Source organism: Panthera tigris, chromosome A2, assembly GCF_018350195.1.
Source record: "Panthera tigris isolate Pti1 chromosome A2, P.tigris_Pti1_mat1.1, whole genome shotgun sequence".
Taxonomy (NCBI): Eukaryota; Metazoa; Chordata; class Mammalia; order Carnivora; family Felidae; genus Panthera; species Panthera tigris.
In genome coordinates this window covers 20,875,625-20,883,754 of record NC_056661.1, presented here as the reverse complement: position 1 = coordinate 20,883,754, position 8,130 = coordinate 20,875,625, and the positions used below count along the sequence as shown (strand labels likewise).

Sequence of the window (8,130 nt, the reverse complement as noted above, 5' to 3'; positions counted from 1 at the left end):
TTCAGCGAACCCTCCCTCCTGAAGCCAGGGTGAAAATGAACAAGGCCCCCTCAGCACAAAGCCGGCTCCTCGCCAGCCCCACACACACCCCACATCCCCTGCTCCCCCAGAATCACCCCCGGCCTACCCAGGACTTGGCATCCCTGCATCCACCCTCGCTGCTCTGGACCTTTGCACCCTTAGTTCCTCCTCAGTGGTGTTCTTGCCCCTCAGACAGGAATCCAGAGCTCCTGGGTCACCAAGAGCTGGTGAGCATGATCACTGCGGTCTGACAAGCTCTGACTTTCAACCGGGAACCAACCCTGGAGCAGAAGCAGAGAGCCTGGGGGCAGGAGCCGGCTGTGGACACAGCTCCTGGAATGAGACAGCACAGAAGGAGGGTCACAGGATGGCTTTAGGGACTAGGCTACAACACCACTTGTCCTTCTGTCCCGGGCTGGCTTTTCTGATTCTTCAGGGGAGTCAGGGATTCCTGCCCCAGGCTCCCCACACCGCAGTCTCATGGCAGGAGTCTGGTGACGATCCACACAACTGCGCCTATTAGGAATGAGCTTCTGCTGGGACTGCCCCCTCTGTGGGACCCCGGGCTGTGCAGGCGCCTCAGGCTGAGGAGAGACCCCCTCCACCAGGACAGCCCCAAAGACACGACAGGGTCTAGTGATGTGCCCCAGAGATGCCTATTGGCAGACAGGGTAGGTCTGCATCCCTCCTTCTCAGCCACCACCCATCCCCCTGAGAGACTTGAGGAGAAGGGGGCAGGAGAGGAGGCACCAGGGCTGCTCCTGCAGCTGTAGTGAACACTGAGCAGAGAGCCAATTCACACCAGCAGGGCAGGCCCATAACTCAGCACCACTTGGTCATCTCGTGAAAGTGTTACCCCCTCTTCCCCATGAACATCGTCCTCTGGGATTAGCCCTGTGTCTGTGTTGGATGTGAGAGGGACACAGTAGAGCCTGCTACCTGAGGCCAACAGGTGAGTTCTGGGGCCTAGGCTGAGGCTACATCACTGGGCAGCCCACACCAGGAGGAGGACAGTGTCCACCCATGTAGTTTTTCACGGTTGTTATCAGTTAGTGACCCATTACTGAGGAATTGGTGTGTGTCGTGAGGTTTATGCACATCAGGCCATGAATCCTCACACCAGCCCTAGAAGGTGGTGACTAGTATGGTTTCCCCTTTTACAGGGATACTGAAGCTCAGAGATGTTAAGCTGTCTTGGGAAAGGGGATCAGCAGACCCACCAGAGGGGTGGGAAAGTCAGAGGCAGAGCTGAGGCCACTACTGGGTAGAAGACACCGCAAATCTCCAGGTTTGGGGGCTCAGGGTGAAACATTTTTTATAATGGCTGGAGCCAGGGGACTGGGTGCCCAGGTGGCAGGGAGCTCCCTGTCATAAGTGGCATGCAGGAAGAAGCCGGATGGGGCACTTGTCATCCTGCATCAGAATGGAAATGGAGTAGCTGTCCAGAGGATATAATATCCTAAGGGGTCAATCCCAGGCCCACCCCAGCCCTGGAGGGTGCAGAGAAGGCAGCATCTCCCAAGTAGGGATTAAAGGGGGGAGGGGTGCCTGGGTGGCTCAGTTGGTTAAGCTTCGACTTAGGCTCAGGTCATGATCTCTCTCTTATGGTTCATGGTTTCCAGCCCCGCATCAGGCTGTCTGCTGTCAGCACAGGACCTGCTTCTGATCCTCTGTCCCTCTCTCTCTCTCTCTCTCTCTCTCTGCCTCTCCCCCTCTCAAAAATAAATAAACATTTAAAAAAATGTTTATATACTTAAAAAAAAAAAATTAAGGACAGAAGGAGACACCCTGTCCAGAATTATCCTCCTTGCTCCTCCCTAGAGGTGGCTTCCACATTCTTAGTGAGAAATTTCAGAGGGACGGGGCACAGATGGGGACACAAGGCCGGGAGTGAATACCCCCAATTTTGCATCCTAGGCACTTCACTTGCCTCACCCTAGTCCCAACCCTGTGGGGTCTCAGAACCCAAGCCCACTCCCAAAGCCCCTCCTCAGGGGGTCCGGGCTCTTCTTTCCCCACCCCTACAGCCAACCAGTGCACCATGACCAACCCTTTCCATCCCCAAACCTCCCTCAAGTCCAGCCACTCCTCCCTGGCCTCCCATCCACCAGCTAAGAGTTACCAGTTCCTTTCCTACCCCGAAGCCCTGCTCAGACCCTTCCATGGCCCCCCCAGATCTGGCCCCTCACTCTCTACACTCCCTCCCACCAAAAGGAGGCCCTTTTAGCTTCTGGCACACCCCAGGTACCTGACCCCCGCCTCTCCTGGATCATATTCATTGCAGCTCAGACATCTTTCCTCCTGGGTTGGGAGTAAGCACGCCCGTGTTCCACTAGCCGTCACAAAACCATGTGGCCAGGGCGATTAGTATGTCTGCCTCCTCAGAGAGACCAAAGGTGCCGTGGGCCAGGGTCCAATCTAGCCCACCCAGCCTTGTGTCTCTAGCCCTGGCTCTGCTGCCTGGCACAGAGGAGATACCTAGTGAGCAACAAACGGATGAATGAAGGGGATGTGACCAATGATGAAGTTTTGGGGTGATCGGGGATTCATGAGGTTTGGAATTCTTGAAAACGCCCTTGGTGCAAAAAGGTAATTTTATTAAAGCATGGGGACAGGACAGGGAGAGCTGCACTGGGGTCATGATGGGTAACTCATCATTATACCCTCAGGTTGGGAGGGGGTCAGTCAGGGATAGAGTAAGTCTCCAAGGAATTTTGAAAGCAAGGTTTCCGGGACTTTGAGGGGCTAGCTGTTGCTAGGGAAACACCATTTATTACCGTTTAATAAAACCTCAGTCATGAGACCCTTCAGATGTATACTGGGGGCCATAAGCTTGGAGTATGATTGCCAGCATATATTGGGGCAGTTGAGATACAGTAGACTTACAGGATCCTCGAGGTTGGGATAATGTTAAGCTAAGATTCTCTTTTGCCCCCAGCAAAGTGTCATCCTTGAGGCAGCTGAGCTCCTAGAGGGAGGTCACTCTGCTGGTTTCAAGGACCTGTCAATGGGCTGTAGGCATAAGGGAATTTAATTTTTCATTTGCCTTAGTTTCCCACATCACCATGGCAAATACCTAAACCCCTTTCCTTTGTTCTTGGGTAGCCAGGAGTGTCCAAGGAATATCACACATATTCCCCCCGGTGGAGGGGGCCGGGGTGGGGGGCAGCGTGCTGTCAGCCTGTATTTGCCGTCAGCTTGCCCCATGCTCCCTCATCAGCCAAGGCTGGGAGGGCTGTCCTACACAGGTGAGTCCTGAAGCTGCGGCAGGAAGTGGGTTTGGGGAGACGTCTGGGGCAGGAGACTGATGAGGCCAGCAGGTCCCCTGCAGAGACCCCAGACTTGTGTGGCCCCACTCCTGCCTTGAACCGCAAAGAGAGGGTCTCAGAGCCACGCACCTGCAGCAGAAAGGAACAGGAGTTAGAGACTCGAGCCAAACGGAGGGGGTGATTTAGGTGGATTCCTGTAGGTCTCACCACCGCCTCGGAGTCACACATTCCCCTTTAGCAAAGCCCTTTGCCAGTCTTCCTGGGGACCACCATGGGTGTGAGGGAATCCAAAGGACAAGCCACGATGCACCTGCACCCGCCACTCTCAGCCAGCGGGGAGGATGCCTGTTGGTGGCCTTGTACTCCCCCTTCCCCTGGCTCCCCCAGCCTCCCACCACCCCTGCAGAGAGTGCAGGTTTCCCTAGGCCCTGCTGACCTGGAACCTCTGGCTCTACAGCTCTCTGTGGGTGGTCCAGGCCTGCTTGGCTCCAGACCCCTCCCCGACCTCCCTGGCGGGCTTCCAGGCCTCAGAGGAAGCCACCGCCTTTGCCACCACAGTTACCACCGCCACCGCTGCTGCGGCGAAAATGCAATTACAGCAAACAGCCGTCGCCTCACTTGAGCCTCGCCATCCACACCTGGAACTAATTAACTTAATTAGGCCTTAATGAGCTACACTGGTCGGAAGGCCTATTTTTACTTAATTATCCCCTAATGTGCTTGGCATGGAGGAGCGAGGGACCTGGAGGACGGCTTTGGTGGTAGCAGCCACCTCCTCTCCCTGCAGAAGGGATACCCAGGAGTGATGCCCGTCTGCCATGAGTGGGCCCCAAGGAACTGAGAGTCTGGACAGGGGAGTGAGGCAGGGGCCATGGGCCACATGTGTAGGGACAGTGCCCCTCCCCCCAGCCCCATCATTCTGGCTGCCCTGCCTCAGCTGAGGCTGAAGGGAATTACTCCTCCAACTGCCTCCAGTGGGGAGGCCGATGCCCAGAGATGTCAGCGGCTTACTTGAGGACACACAGGTAACTCGTGGTGATAGAGGTGAGTAGTCCCAGACACTCTGAAGGAGCATTTTAAGCCATGGTGGAGTCCTGTAAGGGTGGGCTCTAGCCCCTCCCACACCAGGCCTGGTAGGGGAGGGCAGAGGATCACCTGGACAGCTGGCCTCCAGGGTTTCCAGGGCAACACCATCCAGCCCATTTGGACCTTGGCTCAGAAAAGCCAACTTTGTGGAATCGGCTTACTTCTGCAGCCTTGGGGTGAGCTGAGGTGGTCTTGGCTCACCTGGCAGATATGAAGGAGGCATTGAAAGCAGGGTCCTTCCCAGCTGGCCCCTGCTTTGGTCCTTCTGGGGGCTTCCAGATGGTTGGCTCATTTGAATCTCTGGGCTCCTGGGGCTGGATGGGAACCTTGGTTCTTGTGTCTCTGCTAAAGATGAGTCAGCTCCCTTTGTCTCTGGAACTCCAGACTTAAACCTAACAACTACCTCCTTGGTGCCTCCAGCCCTATCCAGCACTCGATCTACCTCTCACTAACCAGTTCTTCCCACTATTCCCCTCTTCGGAAAATGGCCAAGCCATTGGCTCATGTGCTCAAGCCAGGAACCGAAGAGCTGCCCTGACAACCTTGGCACCCCACAGCCAACCATCAGGAGTCCTGTTGGCCCTGCTTCCAAACCACATCCCAGGTGCCATCTTCCTGCCCCCTCCCAGCAAGCACCCCAGTCCCGGCCGTCATCCTCTACCATCTGGACAGCCGTGCCCTAGTCTTCCAGCCTTCACACTGCTGCCACGGTGATTTTTAAAAATCAGTTCCCAGTTTAAACCCTTTAACGACTTCCCATCACACACAGAATAAGTCCACGGGCCTCAGCCTGAGCTGTAGGGGCCTGCCTGCCTCCCTGATCTCATCCACCTCCTTTCTTCTCTTTTCCTTGCCCCAGTTATGTGAATTGTTCTTCAATGCCTCAGGGACTTTGCACTTGCTGCTCATCTGCCTAAGAATGCTCTTCCCCAAATCTCTGGATCCCTAAGATCTTGGCTTAAATGTCACTGTAGCCTTCCCTGGCCCTATAGCCTAACGTGTCCCCCAGCCCTAGCACCACACTCTGAGCAGTAGGATCTTCTGCATCACACTTGCATGATACTGTTCCTGTCTCTCACAACTGAAGTATAGGCTCCAGAGGGCAGGGATTGCATCTGCCTTGGTCCCTACTGAATTCCCAGCCTAGAACACCATATGCCTAACACGTGAAGGGGTCTTTTTGTTGAATGGATGTTAAGAGAATTCCTTGACCCTCCCACAAACAGCCAGAGTCCCCAGCCCCTTCCTCCAGCTCCCCAGAGCCCACCCGAATACCTCATGCCTGAGGATGGCATCCCCTCACCTACTCTGGCCTCCCAGCCTCTACTCACACTGGTACCCGAAGTACATCTTCTGTGGACTGAAAGCCTTGCCTCCCCCAGGCCTGGCAGGTGCTGCTCTTCCTGACCAGAAGGAGAGGGTCAGATCTCTACTCAGTGTGGCCCTTAGTCTTGGCTCTTCCTGGCACTTATCTTTGCCTACCCTTTGGAGGACACTCCTTAGGCCTGAGTCTGTCTGAACTCTGAGGTCATAATCCCCTGGAGGTAGTTACCCTCACCTCTGTCTGCCCATCCCTTCCCATCCCTGCCCCAGTAGCCAGGCCAAGGTGTTTGGTCCATAGTCAGCAATTAGCAAACAAGTCAGCCCCACTCTGACCACACTGCTGTACACCTAGGGAGGAGGTCAGATAAGAGCAGAATCCAGCCATCTGGGGGTATCACCTATAAGATGGGGCACCACTGATTGGGAGAGTCTAAGATGGCCCCCAGAGCCCAGGGATTCCCCAGTTCAGAAGGGCAGGAAGCCCAGCCTGGAACAGGCAGAATTGCCAGTCAGAGCTGTCTCCCCAGGGGCCCCGACCACTAGGCAGGGCCCAGGTGGGACATAAAGGGGAGGGACAGCTATGATGACATAATTTAGAAGGAGGTTAAATAGATGTCAAGGTGGGCCCCACCTTCCCGGGGGGGTTCTGGACAGTCCCAGGATGTGTAAGACCATGGGTCATAGACTCTCTCCTTTCACACAGGGAAACTGATGCCTGGGGGAGAGGATAGCCCAGGTGACTGAGCCAGGCAGGGAGTAGGATTGCTGAGGCCTGATTTAGGTTCCTCTTGGTGGCCCCAGAGCCTCAGTTTCCCTACTGGCACAATGGTGGCACTGCCTCCCATCTTCCCTCACTTCCCTGCTCCCACTGCCCAGGAAAGCTGGGAGGCTCACTAAGGGGAAGGGAAAGCCATGGATGGTCTCCCTGCCTCCCAGCCTTGTGCAAGGGAGGGGAAGCTGAGGGAGCAGCAGTCTGGGGACCCCTATGATTCTCTGCCCCCTCTCAGAAAAAGGAGCCTATGGAGAAGGAGACCTCCCTGAGGCTGAGGGTGATCTGCCTGGGTTTGAGAAGTCTCCAGCCATGCTGGACTGCCTCTTAGGGTCAGCGCTGCCATGATTGGCTCTACCACCTCGCTTGCTCTGAGCCTCAGTTTCCCTACTAGTCCAATGAGGATAATAGTAGTCATTCCAGTCCTTCCAGTCTGTGGCCTCATAGGGCCACCATGAGCAGCCACCAGGCCAGTGGATATGAGACGGTGGCTCCTGTGAGCAGCAAAGCCCTGAAGAGAGAAGACACATCCTGCTAAGGGTGGCATCTTAGGGGCAAAGGGGCCTGGATTGCTCAGGCTCCCAGTCTCAATCACCCCAGCCAAGCCAGAGCCCCTGCCCTGCCCTGGGGTTCTGGGGGTGACAGCATCTGTAAGCGATGGGAGAGGCAGGGTTGGCCAGGGACACCCTCAGCCCTGGCAACTGCCGTTCTGCCCCCCCACCCCCACCCCTGTTGACTCTCCTGTCCTATGCTATCTGTGGCTGCCTACAGTCACCCCACACACACAGTGGCTGCTGCCTGCCTGCCTCCCAAGCAGAGGCAGCTGCTCTGGCCTCCATGCTGGAACCAAAATTGAATGAGTTTTTCCACAATGTCGCCTCCCGCTGACGGCTCCTAATTGCATGTTGAAGCCATGTGATGGAGCCCAACTTACACTAATTATGTCATTACCCTAATTAAGTAAATAGTGTATGTGCTAATTGGCAGAAATCTCTTTGGGGGATGGGCAGGGGGAGAGGAGGCTGGTATACCCTGGGCTTTCACATGGGTGGGCTGGGGGTAACAGAGGTAGGGGATGCATTTCTTCCCTTGGTTCTACAGGTCCTGCAATCACCCAAGGGTTTGGGGAGCACCCTTAGCCTCCACCCCAGACAGGCTTGCCCGTGCTCCAGGGGAAGAAGCACAAGGTGCTAAATAGGTGGTCAGAGATCCAAGCCGGAGGCCTGCCGTTGCCCTAACAGGCTTAGCCTTAAACAAGCCTTTTCCCTCTCTCAGGTAGATCCCCTTGCCCAACCCCACCACCACCTCAGCCAGCCCAGAGCCTGTGGACTCTCAGACGGTGGGCACAGGGGCATCAGAGAGAATCAATATCCTGGCAGGACTAACCATGCCACTGCCATCCATCTATGGGGCATCAGTTATATGCCTGGCCTGGGGCAGCAGGAAGGAGAGAGGCTGATGACAGAGCAAAGCCCTAGGCCCTGATACAGCACCAGTGTGAACCAGTAAAGGAACAAACAGGGCTGGCATTCCCCAGAAGTCGTGTGATGTGGGAAGATCTAAGGAAGTCTGGAGGGCTTCATGGAGGAAGAGGAATTCACCTATAAGGGAGAGGAAATCAGGGCTTCAGAGCTCAGATCATCTTTCACCATGTGATTTCCC

The 8,130-nt window shown here is 55.6% G+C and overlaps 2 long non-coding RNA genes across 2 annotated transcripts; one reads left to right on the top strand and one right to left on the bottom strand.

The window, feature by feature from the left end:
• The first annotated feature begins 218 nt into the window (after nt 1-218).
• On the top strand, nt 219-1,669 carry LOC122236399. The gene is made up of 3 exons (XR_006214455.1): nt 219-973; nt 1,185-1,309; nt 1,644-1,669. It is a non-coding gene; the product is annotated as an uncharacterized LOC122236399 (long non-coding RNA).
• Nucleotides 1,670-3,117: 1,448 nt separating this feature from the next.
• LOC122236665 lies at nt 3,118-7,352 on the bottom strand. The gene is made up of 3 exons (XR_006214820.1): nt 5,708-7,352; nt 4,578-4,721; nt 3,118-3,419 (listed from the first exon to the last, which is right to left on the bottom strand). It is a non-coding gene; the product is annotated as an uncharacterized LOC122236665 (long non-coding RNA).
• Nucleotides 7,353-8,130: the final 778 nt, after the last annotated feature.